At 40.1% G+C, this 16,983-nt stretch overlaps 1 pseudogene; it reads left to right on the top strand.

Annotated features, from left to right (window-relative positions):
* Positions 1 to 776: 776 nt before the first annotated feature.
* Positions 777 to 9,014, top strand: LOC101988727 (annotated as a pseudogene).
* The last annotated feature ends 7,969 nt before the right edge of the window (positions 9,015 to 16,983 follow it).

Below are 16,983 nucleotides of genomic sequence, written 5' to 3'. Positions count from 1 at the left end.
TTTTTCTTTTAAATTCTACCAAATTACCAAGATGACGTATGACCATCAATGTTGTTGAAGCAGACATGCAGTCTTTTAATATGTATCAATTTGTTAACCTTTTAATGAACTTATCTAAAACACTGCTCTTTGAAGACTAAGTGGCTTTTATAGATGGTCTGGGTTCTGTTCTTCAATATCCTCACACCAATTTGCACATATCTTGAATGTTTTACTTATAATATTGACTTACCCTGTACTCAAGGATCCCAGGATTAGCAAATCAGGTATAGACAATGCACACCAATATAAAGTGATACATTTCAGAAAATATATTTTTCAAGATGCTACGCAAACTTAAAGAACTAATTATTTTTGCTAAAATGGTGTCCAGAGAGAAGGTTCAGTTGATAAATAAGCAAAAGACACAGCCACACAATTGTCATTTTTGAAAGACCTAATGGTCTGTGGCAAAATAAGACTGGGGTAAGTGGAGATGATGGTAGACCCGGAAGAGGAGGGGCTAGAACCATGAGGAGGCATGCATGTGCAAAGACTCGGGGTTACATTAACACCACAGGGTTCATTTGACTGGAATGTAGAATACTCAGCAACAATAATAAATAAGCTGACATTAGCCAGGACCAAATAGAGTCGGGATGCGAGACCATTCAGAGTGGACACTGGCCCACAGTCAAACAAGAGACCCCTTGTCAGCTGACAGCACTGAGAACTCTTGCTGGCACTCTGACCTGCCACCCTGAATCATAACACTGAATCAGCCTTTGGAAAGTGTGATGAGTACAAACGAGAGCAAACTGCACCAAAGTAAGAAGGTGGAAAAAAAGGAAACAGCCCATTTAAATGGCTGGCTTTGCCCAGTCCCTTTGAAGCTTAATTATAGCCATCAGAGGAAGCCTCTTAAACGCTGGCTAAGACAGCAGTGTGAGAAGGGGAAAAGTTTGCCAAAGGTTTTTAAAGTCTCCGGGAAGCGGTACAGCCCATGTCAGGTGATTTAGTTCAAACAACTTGTAACAAGGTTTGCCTTTTAAAAAAAGAAGAAAAAAATGATACTTTAAGAATTTCATATATAGGATTAAAAAAAATCCCATGATGTTTTGCATACAAATATTCTCCCAAGCCTATCCACACTGGTCCTACCAAGCTAACCCACGGAACAGTAAGTGGATGCGCATCTTTATGGCTTGACACAGTCCAGGCAGGGATGCTAACGAGCTTCAGCTTGAAAGTCAAGGCTTTCCTCTGACCCGCACACTTCCACTTGACCCAGATTAGCCCCTGTTTCCTCCCTTTTTGACCTAAACATGTTTTATTTCACAGCAGATGGGAGCTCTTAGACAAACAGCTACATTGAAGCAAAGGCTGCTGAGCGAGGGAGAATCGTGTTCCCACCAGCATCCCAGGAATGAGCTTCCTGATTCCAAGTGGTGAGCCCTAAACACACGCACCTATGAACAATACTAAATAGACTCAACGAGTTTTATTAATGCTTGTAAAAGCCAGTAGGATTTGATGTATATACAAATAAAAAGATAAAATATAAGTGTATGTGGGTAATAAATAAAGATCACAAATTTGAGAGTGGGTGGGAGGCATGGGAGGAATTGGAACTGGGAGAAGAAGGGTTAAGACAATGTAAATACAATATTCATGTATGAAATTCTCAAAATACCAAGAATATTAAGTAATAAAAGAAAAATAATTTAGAGTTGGTTTCCAAGGCAGTATTAGTAAATAGAACTAAATTGTGGGCAAAGCTAGGAAGGTTTTGAGAAAACCTTTAGTAGAAAGCCTGTAATTTTGATAAGATTATTGGTGAGAAATTAAATAAGAAGAATGACAATATTGCCAGAAGCTGGAGGAAAGGGGCTGCTTTTTCAGATTAGTGGATGATTTTTACCAGCACTGAGGTTCTGCAGTGACTTGGAAAATAAGGACATTCATATCCAGTGAATCTTGATGGTGGACATTAGTCAAATGTTGAAAGTGTCAGCCGGCTTCATTATACTGTATAGTTCTCAGTCAGATTCTTAAGAAAATGTGAAGGACCGGTGTTTTCTGGGGTTGAAAGCATAATCACTTCACAACCTTGATCAGGCACCAACCACCAACTAGGTTGCTGACAGGACATATATTAAGGGAAGGAAAAATCCAAGCTTAGAACTACCAAGACCTTTAAAACTTCAGGCAAGTGATGCCCAACCTTCCTAGTGCTGGGGCACTTTAACACAATTCCTCATGTTGCTGACCCCCCATCAACCACAAAATTATTTTTGCTGCTACTTCATAACCATAATTTTGTAACTGTTATGAGATATAATATAAATATCTGTGTTATCCTACGGTTTTAGGTGATTTCCTTTGGAGACCGAACTACTCACGTTGAGAGCTGCTGCTCTAGACTGACTTAGCATGCTCTCTCAAGGACCTTCAGGACTCAACAAAAAAAAAGTCATTTAAACATTCTGATTAGGCCATCTATGCCCTTTCTCTCTGAAGTACTGGACATTTTCTACCATGGCAGCTGCTTAAACTAGAGAAGAAATTCATGCAAGGTACTCAACAGAGTCTGAAAGGAAAAGTGGAACAGAGTCCACACGAAGTTGGCAGCATGTATTTGGTCTTGAGAAGGCAAGGGTGGAGAAATTAAGGTCTTCAAGCTAGAGTTAGCAGTTAGTCTGTAAAGTATAAATCTCAGTAGCTTTGTTGTGACAGAATTGATGGATGACAAGCTATGCATAATTCAAATGTACAATCTGAAAAGTTCGAAACTTTTACACTCTTTAAAGCAACAGCAGCAAAATTAATATATCCATCTTTTTCATGTTCTGTAATCCTCACACTACCATTAATTCACTATCTGTGACTCTAAATTTGAGCTTTTAAGAACTTTTGTAAGTAGAGTAACATAGGATGGAATCTTTCTTGTTTGGCTTACTTTCCCTTAGCAAAACAGTTTTGAGACTCATTTCTGTTAGTTTCAGGGTCTTGCAACACAAGTAAACTTTTTGTCTGGAACATCTGTTCAAAACTGCTGTGCATTTGTAGTCAGTTGATAGTTTTTTTTTTCTTCTTAACTTTATTTAGAAGGGATTATGTCCAAGATAAACGCAAGTTCTGCTTTATATTTCTATTAAAATTTTATAGTTTTAGAATTTAGTAGTGAATTTAAATTCATTATTTAAACTAGTATGCATATAATTTGTTCCCAACATGTATTGAAGATTACCTTTACTTAACTGATTTATTTTTACATATTTTGTTTTTATTTATTTATTTTGGTTTTTCAAGACAGGGTTTCTCTGTGGCTTTGGAGCCTGTCCTGGAACTTGCTCTGTAGACAGGCTGGTCTTGAACTCACAGAGATCCACTTGCCTCTGCCTCCCGAGTGCTGGGATTAAAGGCATGCGCCACCATCGCCCGGCCATATTTTGTTTTTAAAAAGCAAAACTTTTATTGAATGGATCTATTGTTAGACTCTCTTTCTTTTTGTCTACATAATTATCTTGATCATAGATCCACACCCTAACAGTTACTATGGATTTGTAATTAGTTCTAAAAATTGTCAAATACTTTAAACCTTCTTTTTAATCAATGCTGTTTAGACTATTCTAGAACCCTTATATTTCTATGTGCACGTTTCAAAGGATTGTTGACTTCTAAAAGCAATAGTATTAGGACATCACCTCAGACTGCATTGACTGCAAAAATAAAATTGGAAAAATGATATTTTGACAATAATGAATCCTCTTACCCACAAATAAAGAATATGTTCTCATTTAGTTATACCATTAGCTTCACTATAACTTATTTTCAACATATAGGACATGCACAGTTTTCAACAGGTATGTGTGGAGGCCTCACAAAGGTCAGAGAGTTAGAGCTTACCTCTAGTTCCTTCAAGGTTATTGTGCTTCTGCCTCAAACAAAGTTCCCACCTAGATGTAGATCAGAGAGTTCTGCTCTCTCAAGATAATTGTCTACAGGTGTGGCTAATAGCCAAACCTTGTGCTCCAGAAATAGAGAAGTAGTTTGTTCCTAACTGAAACAAGAGTCTAAGGATCCAACTAAGTTTCAGTTCTTTTTATGGATATAAAATTTAAAAAAAAAAACCCAGGGAGAGTGGTTTGCCCAAAAAATGTTTTGTCTAGGATGTAAGTGTCACTTCTTTTGTTCTAGCAACAAACTGTTCAACTATAAATGTAGCCTGAGACTTTTTTAAAATTTAATTTAACTATATTTTTATTGAACATTATTTATAGCATTTCACCAAGTTAGTTGAAAAAGACATAACAAGAATGTAGTCTATACAATTATAGTTTTTTGAACTTCTTTTTTCAAATTTATTTTTCCATTCAAAAATTTACACTTCCTCCCCTCCTCCCATTTTCCTCCTGCTCCCCTACTCACGCTCCTACCTCCCCCTCCCTCCTTAAGAGAGGGCAGGATAAATCCGACCACACTGAACCTGATAGAAGAGAAAGTGGGAAATAGTCTGGAACATATGAGCACAGGAGACCACCTACGTATAACCCCAGCAGCACAGACAACAAGAGCAACAGTGAATAAGTGGGACCTCCTGAGACTGAGAAGCTTCTGTAAAGCAAAGGACACTGTCATTAAGACAAAAAGGCATTCTACTGAATGGGAGAAGATCTTTACTAACCCCGCATTAGACAAAGGTCTGATCTCCAAAATATATAAAGAACTCAAGAAACTGGGCATGAAAATTCTAATTAACCTAATTAAAAGATGGGGTACTGAACTGAAAAGAGAATTCTCATCAGATGAAGTTCAAATGGCCAAAAGACACTTAAGGTCATGTTCAACCTCCTTAGCCATCAGGGAAATGCAAATCAAAACAACTTTGAAATACCATCTTACACCTCTCAGAATGGCTAAAATCAAAAACACCAATATTAGCCTATGCTGGAGAGGATGTGGAGTAACGGGAACATTCATCCATTGCTGGTGGGAATGCAAACTTGTGCAACCACTTTGGAAATCAGTATGGCGGTTTCTCAGGAAATTGGGAATCAATCTTCCTCAGGATCCAGCAATACCACTCTTGGAAATATACCCAAGAGATGCCCAGTCATGCTACAAAAGCATTTGTTCAACTATGTTAATGGCAGCATTATTTGTAATTGCCAGAACCTGGAAACAACCTAGATGCCCCTCAGTGGAAGAATGGATAAAGAAAATGTGGAATATATACACATTAGAGTACTATTCAGCGGTAAAAAGTAATGACATTTTGAATTTTGCATGCAAATGGATGGAAATAGAAAACACTATCCTGAGTGAGATAACCCAGACCCAAAAAGATGAATATGGTATGTACTCACTCATTAGTGGACTCTAGCCATAAACAAAGGACATTAAGCCTATAGTTAGAAAGCCTAGAGAAGCCAAATAACAAGGTGAACCCAAAGAAAAACATATATAGATCCTCCTGGAAATTGGAAGCAAACAAGATTGCCAGGCAAAAGTTGGGAGCATGGGGGTAGGGTTAAGGGGACTGGGGTTGGGGGAAGGGGAGAGGGGGAGAGAGAAGGGAGAAAGGAAAGACTAGAGAAAGTTTGGGGGAGTGGGAGGGTGGAGATGGAGGAAGGGTGGATATAGGAGCAGGAAAGAAGATATCTACATTAAGGGAGCCATTTTTGGGTTGGCAAGAGACTTAGCTCTAGAGGGGATCCCAGGTGTCCATGGGGATGTCCCCAGCTAGGTTCTTGGGCAGCAGAGCAGAGGGTGCCTGAACTGGCTTTGCCCCACTATCAAACTAATGATTATCTTGAATATCACCATAGTATCTTTGTCCTGTGACAGATGGAGATAGAGACAGAGACCCTCATCAGAGCAGCAGCCTATGACTTTCAATTGGTATCTTCATCTCTTTGTATCATGTTAATGCAGTCTTTTGTCTTACTACTACCTTTTTGGGGTAGGAGTATTTTAAGCAGTTGGAAATTAAACACAGGTGAATTTTTAGTACTCACTGGAATGCCCTCCTGATACTTTCCTATATGTTTCTCCATTTTATTATTTTCGTTCACGTCTTCATATTCTTTGCTCTATTTCTAAATCCAAACGCCTTTACCCTGGTGAGAGGTGTTTTTGTTGTGGCTGGTCTCTGACAGATAGGTCTACAACACTTTATGTTCCTGATATTTTTAAGACAATGCCTGAGAAACATCATCCACAATTGATGGGATCAGATTCAGAGACCCACAACTAAACACTAGGGAGTCAAGAAGGATGAAGAATTGTAGGAGTCAGAGGAATCCAGGAGACCATGAGAACATGGCCCACAGAATCAACTAAGCAGGGCTCATAGAGGTAGGCATACAGAGACTGAAGCAACAAACACAGACCCTGTATGGCTCTAAGCTAGGACCTCTGTATATACTTTATGATTGTGTAGCTTGGTGTTCTTTGGGACAAGAACAGTGGGAATGGGGGCATGTTTCTTACTCTTTTGTGCTGTGGAATAATCTTTCTTTACACTGTGAAATATGTGTTGCTCAAATTGTTAATAAAAAGCTGATTGGTAAATAGCTAGGCAAGATTGTGGGGCAGAGAGGATGCTGGGAAAAAGAAGAATGAGTCAGAGGAGTAGTGAACACACGAAGAGAGAAGCAACATGGACAAGCCATAGTATTGAGAAAAGGTAGCATGTCATATGGCAAAGCAAAGAAAAAAATGGGTTAATTGAAAATGTAAGAGTTAGACAGCAACAAATCTGAGCTATTGGTTGAGAGCACTTATAATTAATATTAAGCCTTTGTGTGGTTACTTGGGAGCAGCTTTCAGGACAGAAAGGTCCCCCTACACTTTTGGTTGTGCTTGGGTCCTGTTTCCACCAAGTGGGTTGCCTAGTCTAGCCTTGATATAAGGGTTTGTGCCTAGTCTTCTTGTAACATGTTATGGCATGTTTGGTTGATATATCTGGGAGGCCTGCTCTATGTTTTTGAAGGGAAACAGAGGAGGAGTAGGTTGTGGAGACAGGGGAGGTAAGGGAACCTGCAGTCATGATGTAACGTATGAGAGGAATAAAAGTGTTAATGTTTTACATAAACTGCTGATCATTTACTTTTACTGAATAGAAATTTAACTTTATATAAGACAATGAATGGTACACATAAAAGGAGGGACTATGTGATAAAAAAATAAAACGGGGCCTGGCGGGGGGGGGGGTGGGGGGTGGGGTGGGAAGGTCGGGAAGAGGAACCAGGTGGGCTGACAGGCAGGCCGAGCTGCTGAGACGAGGCCCCAGATTCCAGTCACCGTCAAGGCCCCCAAGGACAAGGAGGAGATCGTGATCTGTGATCGAGCCTCGGTCAAGGAGTTCAAGGAGGAAGTCTCCCAGAGGTTTAAGCCTCAGCAGGATCAGCTGGTCCTGATCTTTGCAGGCAAGATCTTCAAGGATGGAGACACATTGAACCAGCATGGGATCAAGGATGGGCTCACGGTCCATTTAGTCATCAAGACCCCTCAGAAAGCTCAAGATCCAGCGGCCACGCCTGCTTCTCCCCCTTCCACTTCTGACTTTGCCTCTGCACCCTCCACCACACCTGCCCCCCCTGCTGCCCCGGCCCAGCCCTGCGGCTCTGGCAATACCACTTCAGATTCTGGCAATGGAGGAGGACCCTCTCCAGTGGCTGCAGAGGGGCCTCCAAGCACTACTGCATCGATTCTCTTTGGCTTTGGGGGCATCCTTGGTCTAGGCAGTCTGGGCCTGGGTTCTGCCAACTTCATGGAGCTACAGCAACAGATGCAGAGACAGCTCATGTCCAACCCTGAGATGCTGCCATAGATCATGGAGAACCCCTTGGTCCAGGATATGAAGTCAAACCCTGACCTGATGTGCCACATGATCATGGCTAACCCCCAGATGCAACAGCTAATAGAGAGGAACCCTGAGATCAGACACATGCTCAACAACCCTGAGCTCATGAGGCAGACAATGGAGCTTGCTCGGAACCCCACCATGAAGCAAGAAATAATGAGGAACCAGGGCCGGGCTCCCAGCAACTTGGAAAGCGTTCCTGGAGGGTATAATGCCCTCCACCGCATGTACACCGACACCCAGGAGCCCATGCTCACAGCTGCTCGGGAACAGTTTGGCAACAGTCCCTTCTCTTCCCCGACCGGAAACTCCAACAGCACATCTTCCCAGCCTCTTCGGACAGAGAGAATCAAGAGCCCCTCCCTAATCCCTAGAGCCCCCAGAGAGAATCGTCCCTTCCTAACCCCTAGAGCCCCTCCCCTCCCACTTTCCATGCCCCTAATCCGGTGGGGAGGGCACCGGAGGGTTGGGGACCAGCCAGGTGCACCCGACAGTCTCTAACCCCTTTGGGATCAATGCGGCTAGCCTGGGGTCAGGGATGTTCAACAGCCCAGAAATGCAGGCGCTTCTTCAGCAAATCTCTGAAAACCCCCAGCTGATGCAGAATGTGATCTCAGTGTCTTACATCCGCAGCATGATGCAGACACTAGCCCAGAACCCTGACTTTGCTGCTCAGATGATGGTGAATGTCCCGCTGTTTGCGGGGAATCCACAGCTTCAGGAGCAGCTCCGCCTGCAGCTCCCTGTGTTTCTGCAGCAGAGGCAGAACCCAGAGTCTCTCTCCATCCTCACCAATCCCCAGGCAATGCAGACCCTGCAAACTGAAGCTCCTGGGCTGGTACCAAGCCTTGGCTCCTTTGGGACATCCCGGACCCCTGTATCCCTGACAGGCAGCTCCAGGTCTGCCGTCGAGGCACCCTCCTCCCGCCCCTATTCCCCAGGCCTACAAGCCACGCCTCCTCCCACGGCGGGTTCCAGTGCCCAGCAGCAGCTCATGCAACAGATGATCCAGTTTCTGGCTGGAAGTGGAAATTCACAGGTGCCAATGTCAGAAGTGAGATTTCAGCAGCAGCTGGAGCAGCTCAATTTCATGGGCTTTGTCAACTGTGAAGCTAACCTACTGACCCTGATCGCCACAGCGGGGGGCCATCAATGCCGCTATTGATCTAAGCTAAGAATCTAAGCAATAGTGCACAGGGTACCTTAACTGCCCTTCCTCTGAAATCAGACTGATTGTCTGACTGCTACATTAATCGTTATCATTGAGCCTTCATCCAGCAACTAATGGAAGCAGATACAGAGATCCACAGCTAAGCCCTTGGCTGAACTCCTAGAGTCCAGTCATAGAGAGGGAGAAGCAATAATATGAGCGAACAGGTCAAGACCATGATGGGAAAACCCACAGAACCAGTTGACCCGAACAAGTGGGAGCTCACTGACTCTGGGCTGATAGCTGGGGAACCTGCATAAGACCTAACTACACCCTCTGAATGTGGGTGACAGCTGTATAGCTTTGGCAGTTTGTGGAACCACTAGTAGTGGAACCACTAGTAGTGGAACCATTATTTATCCCTAGTGCATGAACTGACTCTTTGTAGCCCATTCCCTCTGGAGGAAAACCTTACTCAGCCTAGATACGTGGGGGAAGGCCTTGGTCCTGCCTCAATTAATGTGACAGGCTTTGTGAACTTCCTATGAGAGGCCTCACCCTCTGAGGAGTGGAAGGGTGGTGGGGAGGGGAGAAAGAGGAGGAGCAGGAGGACAGGAGAGAGGGGGAACTGGGATTGGTGTGTAAAATAAGACTGTTCACTTATAGACTTAGACCAATCATAGATTTTATCCTGAGAACCCTGAACTGTATAAATAACGCCCTTTAAAAGGGAAAGCCCAGGGGAACCAATAAGGATAGCCTGAATTTGGCCTGACAGTGCCCCAGGTAGGATTGTACCGATTGGCCCATCGACAACCGAGCAAGGAATCAATGGAAAAATCTTTAGTCCCGCCCAATTTAGTAAGAGAATCTTTGTTCAAGGGTAATGCGAATCTTCCACAGGCTGTTTAGTAGGAGAGTCAGTATGTGATGTACTGTAAAATAGACTAACACAAGCAGATTGAGGGGACATACCAACAGTAGAAAAGCAGATAGGCAAACCATTTGTATCTGTATAATTTAGTATCCCAGAAAATTTTGGATATACAAAAGCATCCCATCCATTTAGAATCATTAGGTACAATTTTAACTTCTTGAAATTTCCAAGTCAGCTTTCCATAGTAGAAAGTTTCCTCCTGTTAAGCGGGCCTTAACTACCTGGAACCAAACATATGGGGTCACCCATCGAATACTGATTTTCTCAACTAAAGTCATAGTATAAGATGAGGTAGGCCCATAATCAGCTGTAGCTTGTTTAATTTCTTTTAATAGTTTATATGGGAGAGGCTCCCATAAAGGCTCATCAGTTTTGGGATCACAAAGTACTGGAAATCAGTTAACATTTACCCATCCTCTTGTGCCTGTGTTAATGCTCCTTCAAATCCTAAGCAATCCAAAGAGATTTGAGAATTTAATCAGAGGTTTATTTGAAGGCAATTTATTTACCATTTTAGGGAGAGGCCCATAAACCATTTTAGGATTATGATATCTAGCTGCCTCTTCCTCAAGGTCTGGTTAAGTTTTTCCTGTGTTTTCTCATCTTTATTCAAACCTTCTCTTATAGGAAACAGTCTATAGTTAGAGTTTTTCAGAGATTCTTGTGAAATGCCATCTTTAAATTTATCTGAATAATGCTGAGAGGCTAAAGCAGTATTTCCTTCTTGTTTAAGATCCATAGTCACTTTTAAGAGGCTCCACGTAGAAAAGGCAGTTGGTGACATTTTTGAAGCACTGTGATCATTATATCATGATTTAAATTCTTCTGATCATTCCAGATTTCTATATCCAGGATTCCTTGTTCTGGGACCCTTTATTGATATTTTGACATTGGAAAAATATCTGAGTATACATGTCCTGGCGCCAGAGAGATATATGCCATTTTGTGTTCTATATCTTTTCCTTATTACTTCCTATAAGTTTTTAACGTTTTTCTTATATGTGTCTATAAGTTTTTAATCCAATCTTCTAGAAAACCATTTTCCAGGTTTGTAAGTTCTTTGGATTATATTTATTTTCTTTTAGAATAATTGAATATCAGTAGTCATTAATCTTAGTGAGTTGCTCCTCCTTTCTCATGATGATGCAAAGGCAGTCAGGGGCAACCAGAGAAAACAGTTTCTGTAACGGATCAGAGGTTTTACTACCAGTAACCTCAGGCACAATCAAGACTAGCAAAGCAAAAGCAAGAGTTATCATAAGAATAAGCATAGAGAGAGTCAGAGATGCCTGAAGCCCATGAGCCTCTAGAATCAGCACAGGAATCTGCAGTGTTGTTTCCACAGGTTCTTGCCAAGTGGATGGGGTTCTTCAAACGGCCTTGTCATCTAAGAAGCTCCATTTGCAAAACATTTATGTGCCATTCCCAGGGGGTGACAACATGACTTCTGCCAAAAAATTTAGCAATATGGTGGCCTAGCTAAGGTCTGAACAATGACAACAGTGGTTGACAAGCCAATATAGATGGGGAAATCTTACAGGGCCTCACCTGAATGAAGAGCTGTTGATAATTAACAGCTCCTTATTGAGGTGGATCAGTCTTCTCCAGAGATAAAACCCTGATGGATTACCAAGTGGTCAGCCCTAAACACATGTTAGTAACACTAAATAGATTCAGTAGGATTTGATTCAGATTTATTTATTTATTTATTATGTATTGAGTACTTTGACTGCATGTATGCCTTCATGCCAGAAAAAGGCATGAGACTGATCTCTTTATGGATGGTTGTGAGCCACCACGTGTTTGCTGGGAATTGAACTCAGGGCCCCTGGAAGAGAAACCAGTGCTCTTTACCTCTGAGCCTTCTCTCCAGTCCTGTCAGTAGGTTTTATTAGTACATTCATGTGTGTGTGTGTGTTTGTGTGTGTGTGTATTTGAAGGAGAAGTAAATAATTTCAAAAATATGTTGGTATCATAAGGGTTGGAGAAAGAGAAAGAGTTGGGGTAGGAATGTTGTAAACAGTGTGCTCGTGTACAAAATTTAAAAAAAATAAAACAAATATTCAGAATGAATAAACAGGCAAACAAACTAAAGAGCAAAATCATACTACTAAAAAGGAAAAACTAGGTAAACTAACATTGACAGTATGTAGGTCATGACTCATACTGAATTTCTTTGTCTTCAGTGTAAACATGTTTTTAGTAAGATTAATTATGATTTTAAATACATACTTTGTTAATTTTTACATTAAAAGTACAACAACTAATGAAATAAAAACTTTCAACTGATTAAAAATATGTGAGGATATAGATCATCCTCTTAATTTAACAATTCTACATTATTGTATGAAGGTATGCATTGTTTCCTCAGAAATCTATATGCATTATCTGTTAGTTAGAATTAAAAGTTTATTATAAATGCAATTTATTTTGCACTTATTGTTGTATCTCTCAGCCTTGCTTAATTCACTTACTGAGATCCTTATTTTTTTAAAAAAATATTTAATTAATTTATTTATTTTACATCCCACCTGTAGTTTCCCCTCCCTCCTCTCCTCCCATTCCTTTCCCTGTCCCATCCTGCTTCCCAATCCATTCCTTTTCTGTGGTTCTTGGGAAGCTTTTCCAGTCTTATTACAAGGGGAGGTGCTTAGTCTTACTGCAACGTGATATGCCATGTTTTGTTGATATCCGTGGGAGGCCTGCTCTTTTCTGAACTGAGTTCCTTCTTGAAAAATAGATTTTATCATATTTCTTGCATAGAACATCATGATATTCTTACTATCCTGTTATCGGGGTTTCTGTCCTGCCTGGTTCCCGCAGTCGTTAAGTTCCAAAGAAATCACACAAAGGTCTACATTAGTTATAAACTGATTGGCCCATTAATCAGGCTTCTTATTAACTATTGTAACTTATATTTGCCCATTATTCTTGTCTATGTTAGCCACATGGCTCAGTACCTTATTCGGCAGGGCAGTCACATCTTCCTTTTTCTGTGGCTGGAACAGGACTGCGGACCAAGCTTTCCTCTTCCCAGAATTCTCCTGTTCTCATTGACCTGCCTCTACTTCCTGTCTGGTTGTCCTGCCTATACTTCCTGCCTGGCTATTGGTCAATCAGCATTTATTTAAAATATAATTGACAGAATACAGACCATTGTCCCACAGCACTATCCTTTTTCTTATAATATTTTTTCTCTTTTTTTTTCTTTTTTCTTCTTTCTTGTCTTCCTGCTTTGAGTAGAGTTTTTAGTCCAATAATGAATGGAAAGGTGTGGAAAGGGTTGAACTTGTTGATTCAGCCACTCTTATTAGTGTTTTACATCTTTGTATTGTTTCTGATTGATGAGCTTAGAGTTGTATCAGTTTTACTAATTGTAAGTGACTTGCTTTTACTTAATTTTTAGATTCACTTTTTTCCCTTGTGCTTTCTTGGGTTTTATTTTATTTATTTTTCCCTTTTAATATTTATTTCCTTCTCTACGTTTATTTTGGTTTCATTTCCTCTTTCTATAATGATTTCTTAAAATAGAATTTATGGTCATTGGCTTGACATTTTTCTTTCTTTATTTTAGTCTATAATTTATTTAGGGTTGTTTTTTATTTCAGTCAGAGTATTGTGTATTCCAGACTGGCATCTAATTTTCTGAGGATGGTCTTGAACTCCTGATTCTCCTGTCTCTATCTTCAAGTACTGGGATATGTGTGTTCCATAATGCCTAGTTGCATTTTAGTTTATTTTATTGATTTTTTTAAAGATAGTTTCATGCTGTATGTAGCTCAAGCTGACTTGTAACTCACTATTTGTCTTAGACTGACTTTAAAGATCAGGCCATCCTCCTGCCTTTGATGCTCGAGTATTTGGTTTGCAGATATAATCTGCCAAGCCCAAGCAATGTTTCTTCTTCCTCCTATAAAAAGAAAAAAAAAATATCTTTGTTAGAAAAATAGAAAGTTTTTACATAGAAATAGTACATAACTAGATATGGTAGTAGGAGGTGACTATAGAACTTTAAATAGGAAATGTGTTTGAGAATGGGGGTTCTAAATGTTTTCTGACTTGAACCCAGCTCTGCAATTCATGCTGAAGATCACTGGATTATCCTGTCCTTTTGTGTGTATTATTTTATATTCTACTTTTAATGTAATATTTTTTTAATTTTAATATAGTTTTTGAGTATTTCTCGTGTTTTTGTAGTAGGAAAGATTATGCTGCTGTTTATTATAATGTTTGTTTTTGAAGTACTTGTCCTTTTCTTTGGAAATTTTTAAATCTTTCTTATTTATTTTTTTATTTGGGGATTTTTTTAAACAGCAGATTTAGTGCTCAGTTATCACAGAATAAAGCTTTGGATTTAACATCTCAAAGAGGAGTTTTGTCTCAGTTTTCAGTCACGCTTTGAGCTCTCATGGAAAGGGGAGGAAGTAGCCAGTGCACTTGGCTTCTTGCCTCTTCGTGAGCTGGCCCTCGCCTCTTAAGTATGTTCTTTGAAAACTGCACTTGTGATACTAATCTTTAATGTTAAATTGTGTGAAATGTTGATAAAGCAGCATGTCATTTTACAGGTGAGTAAACAAATGCTCAGCAGGATGAACTGAATTCTCAACAGCTGTGCATTTGTGGATAAGGAGCTGGAACAGGATCACAGTTCTTTGTGTAATATACAATCGTTGGCTCTCAAGCTTATAAACTACTTAATAAATGCATATAAAACACCTACAGGTATCAGCCCAATGGACACCAAGTTGACAAGTGATCAGCCAGCAAAGAATTTACAGGCCTACGTGGAAGACAAAGATTCAGTTACCTAATCAAATAGTTTCAGGTGTGCTAGGGAGGTGGCGCAGAAAGTCTTCTCTGTCCCAGGCAGTGATTTCTTCTCTTAGTCACGAGTCCTTTTGCAACAACGAGGTCTATGGGGATGTGACTGACAAAGAGAGAAAGGTTTTGCTTCAGGTTCAGATGCTATTCTGCCATATGGGATTTTCCTCTTTTAAAACTTAGTCATGATGATAACATGCCCTGATTTCCATTGGAACATTGATGGTAAGTGTGTACTCATAGAAGTTGCTCTTACAATACAGAGTGCATGCTTTTGACAGGCTCGTTTGTTCATGTCCCATTTCATCTGCTGGAAAATGTTCAGCAAGCTGAGGAAATTGAGCAGGGTGCTCCCCATGGCAGTGGAAAGATTCCATTAGGACTATTTTTTTTCAAACAGATGTTGCATCATAAAGAGAAGTTGACAGTTCTCTCTTAATCATGTGCACATAGATACACTTTACGTGTGATATTTGCAGTGGCTACTTCTCCATATGCTTTATTTGTTATTATTACTATTGTGATGATGATTGATGGTGATGACGGTGATGACAGTGATGATGGTGATGATGATGGTGATCAGATTTGGGGTATATGACACAGTCTGCAAAGCGTTTGGTGCACAAGCTTGAGATCCTGAGTCCAGCTCTCCAGCACTAAAGTAAAAAGCCAGAGTGTGGCAGAAAGGACCAGCAAACCCAGCAATGGTAGAAAGAGACTGGGAAGTCCTGGGGCTTGACTGACTATTCAGTCCAGCCAATTTGTCTTTTCCAGGTTCAAGTGACATCAACCACTGTCCTTCACACACGCACGCAGGTCCGTGTATCCATCGTCCATGCACACAAACAGAAAGAGCCAAAAATAATGTCATCATAATCATGTTCTATTAAATTGCTATCTCTAAATGTAACAACCATTTTTAAGGCATGATTTTCTTAGAAATAGCTCTAGATAAGGAATAATAATTATGTAACTGTGTCTGGAAAACTCTGATGACCGTAATGAGATGTTCTCTAAGAGATTACAAAATAAAGAAATTAATAATATAAATTTTTTGAAAGGATGCTTGCATGGAGTTTAAAATAAGGTTCTGTTTGGCTCTTTTTCTGGAGTAAACCAAGCTTTGCTGACGGCTCAGAGAAAAGGCTGTAATTTCCATGGTGTCCTTTTGGTTCTGGTCTCTATGTCTGTTCCTTTGACCTCGTGATTTTTATGCCAGGAGAATACTGTTTGATAATATAGCTTTGTAATATAACTTAAAATCAAGAAATTACTCTGTTCTTTCCTAAAATTTCTCAGACTCATCAGAGTCTTTTGTGCTTCCAAATTTTAGTTTCATTTTTCTATATTTCTGTGAAGGATGTTATAGGGATTTTTTTTAAAAAAAATTATAATTCATCTTTACTCTAGATTAGGTGAATGGACATTTTAACATAATTCTGTGATCTATAAATATGGTGAATCTTTCTGTTTATTTTACTCTTTGAATTTTTCCTAGTTATTTTTTTATTGTTCAACAGCTTTATACATTTATCTAGCAAATTTTAATTATTTGCTTCGCCTAGTCCTTTCTCATCTTCTTTCCTCTGTAACTGAAGCCCTTTGTCCCAACAATGCGTCTTTCTGCTTTCATGTTTTCTTCTTGTGCGACCCACGGAGTTTCACCAGAGCTTTTTACCCAAGTGTAGGTGGCATGTTATTCACCAAAGCAAAGTCAAGTGAGGGGTGCTGCATCAGTGGAGAAAATGACATGGTCCCCAAAGCTCACTTAAATGACAATTGTCACTGCAGAGATTACTTCTCACCTAGGTTAAGTTTATTTTAAAATATTTTATCTATCTATCTATCTATCTATCTATCTATCTATCTATCTATCATCTATCTATCTATCTATCTATCTATCTATCATCTACCTACCTACCTACCTACCTATCTATATTCAGATTTGGCTTTTAAAGGTCATTATTTTTGTACCTGAATTTTCTATGTTGATTTTACAATCTGAGACTTAACTGACTTCACTATTTATTTATTTACTTACTTATTTATATGCTTTCATTGTGTGCATGAGTGTTTGAGAGTCTGGTAGCCAAGGAAGTCAGGAGAGGGTGGTAACTTCTCTGAACAGGGTTTACAGATAACCTTGACCACTCGTGTGGGTGTGGGAACCAAAGCCAGTCCATTGCAGAGCAGCAAGGGCTTCAAGCCACTGAGCCCTCTCTCCAT

Source organism: Microtus ochrogaster, chromosome 18 (genome assembly GCF_000317375.1).
Source record: "Microtus ochrogaster isolate Prairie Vole_2 chromosome 18, MicOch1.0, whole genome shotgun sequence".
Taxonomy (NCBI): Eukaryota; Metazoa; Chordata; class Mammalia; order Rodentia; family Cricetidae; genus Microtus; species Microtus ochrogaster.
The sequence above is the reverse complement of the archived record's forward strand: the minus strand, read 5'-3'. Positions and strand labels throughout refer to the sequence as shown.